Source organism: Cavia porcellus, unplaced genomic scaffold (genome assembly GCF_034190915.1).
Source record: "Cavia porcellus strain 051 isolate PalLab524CR breed Dunkin Hartley unplaced genomic scaffold, mCavPor4.1 scaffold_6, whole genome shotgun sequence".
NCBI lineage: Eukaryota > Metazoa > Chordata > Mammalia > Rodentia > Caviidae > Cavia > Cavia porcellus.
Window position 1 is genome coordinate 5,658,474 of NW_026947489.1, and position 14,915 is coordinate 5,673,388.

General features: G+C 41.6%; 1 pseudogene; it reads left to right on the forward strand.

Moving 5' to 3' along the window:
- Positions 1 to 8,473, forward strand: LOC100721731 (importin subunit alpha-1-like; annotated as a pseudogene).
- The last annotated feature ends 6,442 nt before the right edge of the window (positions 8,474 to 14,915 follow it).

A 14,915-nucleotide genomic window follows, 5' to 3' on the forward strand; every position in this document is an offset into this window, starting at 1 on the left:
ATGGACAACCAGCATGAGCAGAGAGATCTAGATGGATCCGCCTCTGCCTGCCAGCCACTGTCATCAGAAGACTTGCTTCCTGTAGGCTTCCAGCAAGAGCAGAGACATGCAGCCAGGTACCCCATGGACCTGCAGACCACCACTGGAGACTTTTGCTTCCTTCAGGCAGCCACTGGCCACTGGGAGACTCAGACAAACACACCCCTGTGTGTCTGCCATCCTCAGGGGAGTTTCAGTACAGACACACAGGCTAAGGGAAGAAGCAGCTCCACCCCACCATGGCCATCAGGGAAGCCCCAGCATATCTGCACAATCTGGAGAAGCCCACCCATACCCTGCTACCTCTCTGGGAACCTGGGGTCAGAGAAACCCAGGTGTTTGTCTTATTCCTCTGCACTGTGGAGGGGCAGTGTGGGAAGTGCCTGGGACCCCACAACCAGCTTGCTGGGAGAAAACCAGGAGAATGTCAACAGGAAGGAGCAAAAGGCAATCTCAGCCCACATATAACAAGTCTGGGAGATACAGTCATGGAAGGAAATGGAAGTCACACCCCTGAAATCTCCACAAGGATAGCAACTGAAGTAAAGAAATAACTTCATGAGACTGTAAAAGTAATCAGATCAGAAATAATGTCTCAAATAAAGAAGAAATCACAAACATAATGAAAGAATTGCTGAGCATATCTAAAGAAGACATAGATTAAAAGAGAGGAGCATAGGAAAATGATGGAAACCTTGAATGAACAATATAGAGAGGAGTTACAATGTATGAAACAGATTCTAAGAGATGTCCAGGAAATTAAAAAGTCAAAAGCTGGCAAAACTGCTTGAAAGAGGCTGAAGATTGACTTTCAAACCTTGAAGACAGGACAGCAGCTAGTGATGAGGAAAGGAAAGATGTCTTAAAAAGAAAACAGAGCCAAAGACAAGAATCACATGATCATCTCAGTAGATGCAGAAAAAGCATTCTACAAAATCCAACACTCATTCATAATAAAAACCCTATGGGAAATTGGAATAGATGATCTTTATCTCAATTTGATAAAAGCCATACAGAATAAACCAACAGCCAACATCTTAATAAATGGATAAAACCCAAAAACTTTCAATATAAAATCAGGAACAAGACAAGGATGTCCATTATCACCACTCCTATTTAATATATTTCTGGAAACATTAGCCAAGGCAATCATGCAAGAGACAGAAATAAAAGAAATAAGGCTAGGAAAGGAAGAAGTTAAATTATCATTACTTGCAGATATGACACGCTACATAGAAGGCCCCCAAAACTCTGCTGAAAGACTTCTAGATGTAATAACCAAATTCAGTCATGTAGCTGGATACAAAATCAACACTCGGTAGCATTCCTCTACACAAACAACAAACTCACTGAGAGAAAAACAAGAGAAACAACACCCTTCACAATAGCATCCCAAAAATTGAAATACTTAGGAGTCAATCTAACAGAGGAAGTAAAAGACCTATTCAGTGAAAATTAAATTACTCTGAAAAAGGACATTGTGAAGATATCAGAAAATGGAAAGACATTCCTAGTTCATGGATAGGAAGAATAAACATTGTGAAAATAGCCATTCTCCCAAAATTGTTATGCAGATTTAATGCAATTCCAATCAAAATACCATTTGAGTATTTCACAGATCTTGAGAAATTGCTCCTAAAATTCATCTGGAACTAGAAGAAACCTAGAGTAACAAAGGCAGTTCTGGGCAACATTGCAGGATGCACCATAATCCCTGACCTGAAATTATGCTACAAAGCTACTGTGATAAAATCAGCTGGTACTGCATAAAAACAGACCTGAAGATCAATGGAATAGACTGGAAGATACAGCCACTACAAACACTCCCAGCCACATTATCTTTGACAAAGGGGCCAAACATGTTCACTGGAATAAAGACAGTCTCTTTAATAAGTGGTGCTAAAAAAAAACCTGGCTTTTCATATGACAAAAACTAAAACTAGACTTCTATATATCACCATGCACAGAGATCAAAAATCAGAAATCTAACTATTAAAACAGAAAACTAAATTCCTGGATGTCAAAGTGGGTAGAAATCTTGATGACATAGGGGTAAGCAGAGTTTATGAACAAAATCAAACTGCATGGGAAATACTTCACAGAATCAACAACTGGGATTTCATTTTATTAAAAAGTTCTTGTGTGTCAAAAGAAATCTCCAACAGAGTGAAAAGAAAACCTACAAATTGGGAAAATACCTTAGCCAACTGCCCCTTAGACAAAGGACTTCTATTTAGAACATGTATAGAATTTTAAAAATCAGGCCCCCAAAATTCAAAGACCCAGTCCAAAACTGGGCATCTGACATGAATATACACTTCTCAGATGAATAAATACAAATGGAAAATAAATACATGAAAAAAATATTCAGCATCATTGGCTATTCAAAAAGTGCAAATTAAAACAACACTGAGATTTCATCTCACTCCAGAAAGAATAGCCAATATCAAGAAATCAACCAATAACAAATTCTGGAGGGGTTGTGGGGGGAAAATGAACTTTTCTCCACTGCTTGAGAAGTGCAGGCTGGTGCAATCACTGTGGAGATCAGTATGGAGATCCCTCAAAAAGCAAGAATTAGAGATTCCATTTGAGCCAGCTCTGCCAGTCTCTTCTGGGCATTTCCCAGAAGAGTTGATAACAGCATGCCACAGTGATACACGTGCAGACAGGAGAAAAATAAGGGAGGAAAAACTGAAAAGACATAAATTTGTGTGTGTGTGTATATATATATATATATATATGTAAGATCATTAAGATGACTGTACTACTAATTGTGTTAGTTCTTGGGAAAGAGAAGTTAATACTCATACTATTGGATCAATTTTACACGTCTCCATCTGGTAATCTACACAATCCCTTTGAAGTAACAATATGCAATATTACAACCATTGTTAAGTTCCTATCATCTTGTTTTGAAAACCTGTACTGTTATTGTTTTGTTGTTGTTTTTTTGTTTTTCTCTTTTGCTTTTTGTTTTTCTTTTCTGTATCTTTTTTCTCTTAAGTAAACAGAAAAGGAAAAAATCTCTAAAATTTCCTGTTGGATTTTTTAATTAATTGGCAGTTTCTAAAATTCAATTACAAATGCCAAGACAATATTGATTAATAAAAGGACAAAATGAAGTACTTCCCTCATATTATGGTTTTCAACACTTTATGAAAATGTTAGTGATCAATATACTTTTATATTAGCGTAAAGGTAAGCATACAGATCACCAGAGCAGAAGCCAGAGTTCAAATAATGAACCCTGGGGCAGCACGTGTTGACACATATCTATAATCCCAGTATTCCAGAGATTGAGGCAGAAGGATCATTAATTTGAGAAAGTATAGGATACATAGCAAGTTCACAGCCTGGACCCTGTGTCTCAATAAATCAATCAATCAATCAATCAATTTTAAATGTAAGATCAATTTTTAAAAGATTGCACAAACAATTCAAAGGCAACAATTTTTTTTTCAGCTATGCTGAGATCACTAGATACCCATGTGCAAATCGGACTCCTCCCTCTTGAAACATACTTATTAACCTAAAGTTGCACTATAGATCTCAGTGCAGGGGCTAAATATGCAAAACCTGTACAAGAGAACAAACCAATGAGTTCCCACAGCCTTATGTTAAACGATTTCTGTAACATTTCCCAACACAAGAGACAAGAGAATAAAGTGAACGTCTAAACTTAAAACTTTCACTATTTATACGTACATAAGACAACTCAAAGATGGGACAAAACATTAGAAACTAAGTGGGTCATGAGAGTCTTTTTCCAGAATATCCTAAAGAGTCTTATTCAATAATAAAAAGACAAGCATCCAATTAAATGGAGACATTATTCAACTAGATGTATTGCTAAAGAAGCTGCAGACATGACCAGTAAGCACCTCAAAGGTTCTTAGAACTTTTAGAGGCTAACACAGTCAAATCTAAAACACTCATACAAACTATACTAATCTCAAAAGCATGTTGCTAAGTGAAACAACTATGTTTTAAAACACTATATAAGGTGAAATTCCATTTATAGAAATAGGTAATATTAAACATGCAATGAAGGTATCAATAGTTTCTAGCGGTAGATAAGAGAGAAAATCTGGGTAAATAAAATGCAAGACATTTCTACAGGGTAGTGAAGTCCTGTAATACTCCCACTATCTTATTTTGACTGATTAGACTCTGTTCCATTCTGTATGGTAGGATCAAGTTTGAGGGTATAGGCAACTACTTTGAAGGCAATAAGATTCACTAAGATGCCCATTCTGGTTTGACTATTGTCTCCTTTGGAAGTCCTGTGATGTTTACAATGCTTAAGTTTTATTGGTCTTGTTCTCTACTGTTTTGTTCAACTTTATAATATCTAATGAGATAGACAATTCTTTTTAAGGAAACAAGAGACATTGTTGATAACCATTGTTGATGACCTTGTACTCTGTTTTACATCATGTGCTATGTCTATCCTTGGTTTGACTGACAGCTTTGTTTTGCCATATTTGACTTTATTCTCCCCCCCAAAAAAAGTAATAAGAACTAAGGAGCAATAAAACCCAAAATGTGTAAATTTTGTTGTAAAAAAGAGAGGGGAAAAAAAGAGTTCTAAATGATACAACAGCAAGTGTGTTTAGGGATGTTAAATAGCTGACCATATTAATGTTTTTGGTTGGATCATTGAACACAACTGTTTGCAGTCTCACTGTTTGAATGTCCACTTTGTATGCTTTGATACTGTGATTTGAGCAACTATCTCTAAGATGATAATATGTAATCTATTAACCGGTGATTTCTTACTGGTTTTTTTTTTTTTTTTGTAGTTCTGTATTACTTGTACCCTTACACTGTTTTGTTTTGTTTTGTTTTTTCTCTTTTTCCTTTTAAATAAAATTTTAAAAAAAGAAAAATTCTGAATACTGTAATGGCATATACATGATACTGTTTTTCAAATTTCTGCTAAATTTTATAACACAAAATGTGAATCTGAATATATGCAAAATAGAAACATTTAATAGGCTAGGTGATCACTGGGATGAAATAAAAATATAAATGCATTAAATAACTTAGTGGAAGCAGTGGGAGAAACTATGACTGAACTAAGTAAACTAAGAAACAGATGGGGATTCTAAAGTTAAAGAACTTTTGTATAAGCCCTGTATAACTCTGTCAAGCTGTTCCACAAGTGGGATCGGACTGATAATCCTGAATCATGTCTGCATGTATTCTTTGGGCGTCAGTGGTAAAATTTAACGGAACCACGTTTCTCACTAGTAGGTAACATGCAGCTAATTGGGAGTGGGACCCCTGATGAGTGTAGTACGTGATTAGACCACGTGGTCCTGGGATATCAGTAGGACTTCATGGATAACATCACACAACTATGTACACATATGGATTTGAGCAGAAATATATATGAGATGTTCATTTACATGTATGAGTTGATAAACACAATTTTTTTCCTCTGTTAGTGAAAGAGGAAGCTGCCAGGACTCACAGGACTCAAGTCAACCGGCACCGTAGGGGCAGAGAATATTTACTGTGTCCAGATATTTGATTCTGACACTAGTTCCCAATAAAAGAAGCAAGGACTGGGGGCTGGGGATTTAGCTCAGCGGCATAAGCGCCTGCCTTGGAAGCAGGCAGTTGTGAGTTTGATCCCTGGTACCAGTAAAAACAAAAAAGACCAAAAAAAAAAAAAAAAAAAAAAAAAAAAAAAAAAAAAAGAAGCAAGGACTGAAGACATGGAAGATATGAGTTTTAAGCAAAGACTCGCATGCTAACCTTGGAGAGTGGAGTGGTGCCTTACTGTAATCAAATGCTACACAAAACCAAAACCAAGCAAGGAAAGAAACACAACCGAACGTTAATGAGGTGGATATTTCACACTGTGAACAGAAGTCAAATAAAGCACTAGAAGTATTAGCTAACACTAAGCCCCCGCCCAAAAAAACTGAGAAAAATATAAAGCATCAAAAGTGTGAGTAAAAAATCAAGGTTATATATTTACATCCTAAGTGTGTGCATAAATCTTCTGTAAATGGAGAACTGATGAACACCAATGTAAATGAATTTAAAATATCTTTAAAAATATCATGTTTACAAAGATTTGCAACATGAATCCCTACTATTACTAAGGTATGCACTTTGCAGAGCGTAGTACTTCATCTCAAAAAACATAAACAAAGAGAGGGTGATAGGCATACTATTCCTGGGTTGAGCCTCAGTGGACAGCTTGAGGGCAACCTGTCCACCACCTGTGAGCCCTAAACTGCCTCTGAGCTCACTAGGCAGCCTTCTCTCTCCATCTCATAACTACGTCCACCAGTGGAAAAGCTGCTTCCCACCACCTGCTTATCTGAGTAGATTCGCAAACAAGGGGGAAGACAGTACAGACACGAGGTAGCACAGGATAGAAGTTACTGTGGAACTGAGAAAAGATAAAAAGGAGGGCCAGATGTGAAGAAGAAGAAATGTAAGCTTATTTCCTGATGATGCCGCTTCACCAATGTAGGAAACTACCACAACCAGGACCCTCACTGCAAATCAGCACGTTGATGAAACTGTCAAAGAGTAAGTAGCAACAATCTTGAAAGCCAGCCTCAAGCTACTCAAGCTGCAGGGAAACTGACTTCTCATGAAAAACAGCACCCTGCCTCTATGGTTGACATGATCCCGGCTACTCTGACTCCAAAATGTGTGTCCTTCTTAGGAAGAAGCGAGTGTGACCCCATTCTCTTTGGGTCTGCTTGGGGAGTTACTAACGTTGCTTCTGGGTCAACAGATCAGGTCAAGGCTAAATGGATGGAGGCACTACCTCGACACTCAGTTTGCTCTTGGCATCTTCAACTGGCCCCATCAGTGAATAAGTGTGGGAGCTCTAGAAGACACAGCAGGCAATGGTCCAGTTCAGTGTGACTTGGTTATCAAACATGGTAGAGTTCGCCTACTCTTGACTCTTCTTGGATTTTCTGCTCTGTCATCTTCAGTTGTGGTTACTTACATACTCTTAGGTGGACACTTTCAGACCTTTGTTAAAATGAAGTTCCTGCAACCCCGTCAGACATTATTGAGCAAATTCTTCCTATTTAGTTCATCTACTGCACCAAAGGGATCATAAAGCATCAGATGCCTTTTGGGCTATTTCTCACCTTACCAAAGATCCAAAGGAATGCGCTTATGTGTTTGAAAAAGAAGAGGTGTGGCTCAGCTAGTGAAGTTTATTGGATCTCATGAATTTCCAGTTAGGACTTCCACGCCAAGAGCCATGGGGAATATTGTCACTGAAAAAGAAGAACAGACTCAGATTGTGATAGACGCAGGGACACTTGCTGTATTTCCCACCCTGATCACCCACCCCAAATACTCAGAAGGAAGCTGAATGGACACTGTCAAACATCACAACTGGTGGCCAGGACCAGATTCAGCAAGTTGTAAATCATAGACTAAACCCAAACCTCGTCAGTGTTCTCTCTAAGGTTAATTTTAAGACCAAAAGGAGGGGCTGGGGATTTAGCTCAGTGGCATAAGCGCCTGCCTTGCAAGCAGGCAGTCGTGAGTTCGATCCCTGGTACCGATAAAAATGAAAAAGACCAAAAAAAAATTTAAGACCAAAAGGAAGCCCTGCAGTGTTGGGGTCTGTGCCTAGGCCCCCCAATCCTCCAAACAGGTGTACAGTGAAGGCCCAAAGGAATGAGACAAGCAATACGATCTTCAGGTCTCCAGGAGAACTAAAGTCCTCTGCAGAGCTCATAACTCTACTAGCCGGTGACTAACACTAGGCAGCCCGTGTTTAGTCAGAACAAGCAAGGAGTTGAGTGGAAAATGCAGGAAACCTGAGCAGGATCTCGGGAGGGGTTCAGAGACCCCTCAAAGCAACACACAATGCTAATTAAGGAGAACTATTTCAGGGGAAAGTCTCCAGGTGACCTCAGCTGTGGCCTATCTTACCCCCTGAAGCATCTCCTCATTCTCAGGTCAGCCATGCCCGGGCCACACCACAGCTCTGCACGTGTATTCAGCTTTAACAGCTCCAACAGTGCAGGCTGTGACCAGCTACACACGCAGTGGGACAGTGGCACAGACTGCAACCCTTGCTCCTCGTGATATAGCAGAACCAATGATAAACTTCTTACCTGCAAAATATAAAAAAAAAATCAGTTTATTCTTTCTGGATGCAGTTTTGAATAACTCTCAGGCTGCTGAGAAATCAGATGAATCTGAGAAACTCAGTATAATGACCAAAGACTGTGGAAACCTGGACAACACTGAAGCTCTGCAGAACCATGGAGATGAATCTATGCACAAGGCCTCAATAACCTTGATCGGGAAGTGTTTCCCCAAGAAGAAAGAGGAAGATCAAAATGCTGTGCCGGGAACCACAACCCAAGGCTCAGCCTTCCAAGTTGAGGACTGGGCTCCTGGCTCCTGTAACTTCTACTCACATGGCTGAGGCACCAAGTTTTCACTCAGTGTAAGTTGGCCTTACTATGTCTCCATGAAGAACTCTTCTTTAAACAAAAAAATGCTGTGCTATTGTTGCAGTTTTTTATTTTAAAACGAAAAGAGAATAAAAACAATGATACGGAATTTCAAAACAAAATAATAGGAGATACACAATATATTGTGTATTGTTGTCATCATAGTAGTTGCTCAGGTTACGAGATATGGGGATAAAAAATGATCAAATAATGCAAGCACAAACTGTTCTTTTTGATGAACCCCAAAGATCAGTAGTAATATATATACATATTCCCTCCCCCGTTTCCTTTCTCCTTTCCCCCATCTCAATTGTCCTTTCATTCTGGGCAATCTCTGCTCTCCTCACTCTTACAGTATCTATTGTAACTTCTGGATCTTATTTACTCTTTTAGTTTCTTACACTAGGGAGACAGTGTTTACACATGGGAGTGTGATTTATTTTGTTTTTGAGTACGTTCTCAAGTGGCATCCATCTGCCTATAAAAATATCAATGTGATCCTTCTTTATAGCTGATTAGTACTCCATTGTATACAAATATCACATCTGTTTTTATCTGTCCTGCAGTTGATGGGCATTTGGGCTGTTTCCAAGATTTAAGTATTACAAACTGTGCTGCTAAAAAACATGGTGCACAAATATCACTGTGGTATGATGTTTTTAGTTCTTTGGGAAAATGCTCAGAAGTGGAATATCTGGGTCAAATGGGTCTTCCAATCCCAGATTTTTGAGGAATCTCCAGACTGACCTCCACAGTAGTTGCACCAGTCTACACTCCCACCAACAGTGCAGGAGAGTTCCTTTTTCCCCACAGCCTCTCCAGCATTTGTTATTGGTTGATTTCTTGATTTTGACCACTCTTTCTGGAGTGAGATGAAATCTCAGTGTTGTATTCTGCATTCCTTGAATGACCAATTAGGTTGAACATTTTTTCATATATATATTTGTCATTTGTATTTCTTCATCTGAGAAGTGTATATTCATCTCAGATGACCATTTTTAGATTGAGTCTTCAAATTTGGAGGGGCCTGATTACTTTTAATTCTTTATATGTTCTAGAAGTCTTTTGTCTGAGGAACAGTTGACTAAAATTTTTCCCAATTGGTGAGTTTTGTTTTCCCTCTGTTGGTGATTTCTTTTGATGTTCAAAAGCTTTTTAATAAGATGAGATCTGGGCAACCCATTTGGGAGCCCTTCTGTCTCTCCTAGACAAAAACTTCATTTTTTTCAATGAATATATTCTGCTCTTAACCTCTGTTGTTCCTAAAATTCATTCTTTGATTTTAGAGAACATGAACTCATACTAGACATCTAGTAGGCTAGGAGTTTCTTTTCCCTATGTTACCTGGAGATCTTCCAGTGAGATCATGGGATGGAGATCTGGGTAGCTCAGAGTCGAAGTCTCTTCCTCTTCTGGGATGCATTCGTAAGCACTGCAAGACGTTTGACTCTTCCATGTTGAAAAAGAGCCAGTAGGTAGTTCCCCACATATGTGGGTGGCATATCTACCTCCTGGAGCTAAAATAGAATGCAGAGGAAAATATTAATCATGATACTATTTTACAACTAGAGTCTACTACAGAAAAGAGGGAAAGGTCAGAACTGTCTTATGTTCAGACTTCCTTTGCATTAAGAAATACTCCTTATTTATGATCAAAATGTAGGTGTGAGCCACAGAAAAACCAGACACCTCAGGTCCTTAAGACATTCGCTATCCCAAAGGCTGAGACTGCTCCTCTCCACCCTTTGGAACCTGAGGAGAAGACAGCCTTCATCAAAGCCTCATCCACCATTACTGAACCTACCTGAGGTTTCCCCTACCTGCTCTTCCAGTCTTGAGGATGGGGCTTCTTGCCTAGCTGTAATCCAGGCCTCTAAGGACCATACCCACCCTTAGCTGAGCTTATGCAAGCTCCTCAAAAACAGTACCCTTTAAAGGAAGTACAGGGACAGTTTGAACTTCCAGAGTTCATGTGCCTTTTTCTCTCAGTGACTTAAAACTGACAAAGCTAGATCTTAGGAAATTTTCCGATGATCCTCATGAGTACTCTAAGGTCCTTAGAAGACTTAGACCTATGAGCTAGGTTGGAAAGATGTAATGTTACTTTTAAATCAAACACTGATTTCCAATGAGAGACAAACATCATTAGAAGCTGCTGTTGCACTTGGAGAGAACACCATATTGTTAGTTTTAGAAGGCCAGAAGATAGACAGCCAGGGAACCACCACTCCCCTCCAGAGCCCATGCAGTCCCTATCCAAGAGCCCTACTGCCCTAACAACCAGAGGGAGCCTGGAATAGGAAACATTGCCAGTCATGTATTCTTGAAGGTCTAAGAAGAATTGATTGAACCATTCAAATATTTTAAATCACTAGCTATTCAGCAAGAAAGAAGGAATGCCCCTGTGGCTTCTTAGACCATTTAGAAGAGGCACTGATAAAACATACTTTCCTAGATATTGATTTGATAGAGCGACAAATTATTCTTAACGATAAATTTATTACCCAGTCACCCTCAGATATTAGAAAAAAGCTACAAAAGATGGCTGTTGCTCCAGATAGTTCACTTGGTACTTTTATAAAAATTGTCTCCTCTGTATTTTACAACCATGGTGTGGAGGACACCAGAGAGAGAAAACAGAGACTGGGGAAAAGCACCTGCTTTTATTGCAGCATTAAGATAAACAGACCCTAAGTCTGGTTCTTGGGGCGCCAAGAAGAGCTTGATGACGACACTCACCTGTGACTGCTGCTGCAAACCAGGCCGCTTTAAGAGGAACTGCCCTAGTACACCCCCAGGGCCCCGCCCTGACCGCAGAGGTGACCAATGGAGGTGGAACTGCCTTCTGAGGCTAAGGCCCCAGAGTTCAGACCCATCCTACCAGTTGGTCCAGCAGGACTGAAGGGCCCCGGGGCACTCTCTGTCCTCTCTCTGGCTGGACTGTCATCTCCACAGAGGAGCCCCAGGTGATCATGAAGACAGAGGGAAAAGAAACCAGTATATTGCTGGATACTGCACAAGCCTCTGGGTCCTTCTTTTTCAGTCCTGGCCTTTCTTCTACACCTCAGGGAAGGTGTAGAGGTGGAGAGGAGATAATTCACTGTTTTCCACAACCCTTAGGCTGTACCTGGGGTGGTTTTCTTTCTACACATTCATTTTTGATTATGCCTGAAAGTCCAATTCCTCTCTTCGGGAGAGATACTTTATCTTGTTTAAATACTGTACTACATGTACCCAGGTCAGGTATGCTGCCTTCCCTGCATAGAGGCAGAAATAAACCCTGAAAGATGGGCAACTAAAGGTAAAATAGGAGGACTACAGATCCATCTCAGAGAATCCACTACTTTTCCTCACTAGAGACAATATCCTTTAACACCTGAAGTCAAGAGAGGATTCCTACCTATGACTGATAAACTAAGGGCACAAGGTTTATTTGAGCTCTGTAACCATCGGTGCAATACTCTGATCTTGAGAATTCCAAAACCCAGTGGGGCAGGAGTTAGCACAGGACCTTAGACAGATAAATAAGGCAGTAGTACAGTGCATCCAATGGTACCTAGCAAACACTCTCTCCTTTCTCAGATTCTGGAAGATGCCGTTTGGTTCTCAGTGTTAGACTTAAAAGATGCCTCCTTTTGTATTCCATGCCATACAGATTCCCAGTTTCTTACAGCATTTGAAAACCCTCATGACCAGGTCTCTCCACCAACATGGATAGTGCTTCCCCAAGGGTACGTCTCTTTTTAGACAAGTGCTGTCTCATGACTCTGCATGTTTTGGGTTTTCAGTCAGTCTTATATTGTGTAAATGTGATGTGCCAGGTCTCTGAACTGGACCCCTGCCCAACTCAGAGAAAAACTCCTCCAAACAGATCTGTTATTCATACTTAGGGGGCCATGGCATTCAACAGGAAGTCGGCAGCTGACCACACAGCGCTCAGCCTGCAAAGAGCTGATTCCACAGAAACCACAAGAGACCACTGTGCCTCCCAGCCCACCCTGTACCTACTCCTGTCATCTATCATCTAGCTTTAGACTCCCTACTCAGTGACCCAAAATTTTGCACTCCCATCATCAGTACGTTCCTCCCCTACCTAAACTCCCCTATAAAAACACACCTCACCCTTGACTCAGGGCCAACAATCTTTTCACTCTTGGCCTGACCATACCCAGTTGGCAATAAAGTCTTTCCATATTGCTTCAAGTTGGCCTGCCTCAGTGGTCTCAGTTTTGCGCCTCTAGCCTAACATCTGGTACTCTGTGTGACTAGGTATCAAGGTCTGCTGTCCTAAGGGTCTGACACTCTCCTCAAACCCTGCTGGGTACACTGAGAACACCATAGATCAGACCTCTGACCATTCCTTCTCTCGCCTGGACTGGCTGCTGGTCCTGATCTTCTCTTTGGGTTGGGTAAGTGGCCTCTGTTTAATCTTCTCTCCCCTTGTACCCTTTGCTTCACCATTCCACCTCGATGAACCTCAAAACCTACTGAGTTGTGATGAAAAAAAAAACCCAGGCCTGATCACACGCCTCTGGTCAGGAGCCAGGCTCCCCAATAGCTGCCCAAACCAGAGACCTCTGGTATGGTCCCCCCATCACCTCTGTTTTTGACCTCAAGGGACTGATGGGAGACTTTCCCCCTTTCTCTTGAGTCACCCCTTGTTTGACTGTGGTCTTGAGTCACCGTGGGTAACTGGCCTCCTGTCACCTTACCACTGGCTGCATTCTGAAAGCTCTCAAGCCTCTCCATCTCACTCCCGACCTGATGCCAATACGCCTCATTTTCTTGAGTAATCCGGCCTAACTAGCCTACAAGCTGGACAATCAATCCCAATGGTCAATTAATGGGCCATTTTTAATCCTCCAGGATGTTGACAATTATTGTTACAGGCTGGGTAAGTGGTCTGAGGTCCCGTATGTCCAGGCATTTTTGCTCTCTGACAATTCCCTTCACTGTGTGCCTCCTGTGACCCTGTTGGACTTCTACTCCTCTCCACACCTCCTCCCAGCCCGTTTTTGGCTCCCCCAGATTATGATTCAGCCTTCACTACTGACCCCACCATCTTTGGCCCCACCATCTTGCCCACTTCCACCCGTGGGTTGAACAGCTCCTACAGTATCAAGGGCACCACTCTTGAATTCCACACCCCACCCCCTCCTCTTTGCCCTCAGCAACAGCCTCTAAGTCCCAAGAGTTCTTTCTCTCATCTGAGATCTGGCCTCCCCTTTGGCCTCCCCACCCCCAGTTTCCCCTTCATGAAGTTACTGGAGCCAAAGGCATTGTCTGGGTCCATGCTCCTTTCTATCTCACAGACCTGGCTCAAATCAATTACCACTTTGGTTCCTTTCATTCAGACTCGAGCACCTATACCCAAGAGTTCTAATCCCTAGTCCAGACCTATGACCTCACTGGAGGTGGTACTACTGTCATTCTAACCTCAGCCCTCTCTTCCGAGGAATGAGAGCCAGTTCTCACTGTGGCTTAGGCTTATGCTGAGGACCTCTGCCTCACTGAGCCCCACTTTCCAGATGGTACCACCACTGTCCCACGAACCAGACCACAATGGGACTTCAATATCAGAGACAAAAAAGGGCTCTGTCCATCTAAAAGGGCACAAAACTTCCTGATTACTTGCCTTGTGGAGGGAGGGCACCTCACAAATCAATCAATTATGGTAAACTCAAAAAATTTACCCAGACCGAAAATCAAAATTCAGCTCGGTTTAGGTCCCAGCTGACAACCACCCTGACAAAGTATACCACCTTCCATCCAAAAAGCCCAGAAGGACAATTGATTCTCAAAATCATTTCATCACCCAATCAGCCCCTTACATAAGGAAAAAGCTCCCCAAAATTGAGACAATGGGAATTAATCTCCCAAGTCTTTAAGGTCTGCAATAATCCACACAAGGCTGCGGACCAGCAGTACATCTCTGACCTACCATTACTTGCCTCCACCATATGAAACCCAAAACCTAAACCTGATACAGATGATAATCCCAAAGGGGAAAAAAGGGGACAGGTCCCCCCAAGAGTCTGCTTCAAGTGTCAACAGCCAGGCCACCAGGCCAACGAGTGCCCTAACTCATTGCCCAGGCTCCCTCCAAGCCATGTACCATGCAAAGGGGCCCTCACTGGAAGGTGGACTGTCCCTCACAAGCCAGGCTTGCTTGGGAGTCCTTTCCCAGGGCACTGTACACTCCTGTCCTCTCTGATCTGATCGCCTGTGCCTTGGATGACTGACATACCCTGAAGTCTCAGAAGCCCCCTGGACCATCATAGTCGCTGAATGGTAACTCTCATGGTGGAAGGTGAGAGCGTTTCATTTCTAACTGATACGTAGCCACCCCATTCCACCATCCCCTTGTTCTCAGGACAGCTGCTTTTAGCTGCCATCTCTGGGAAGTTGTGGGAA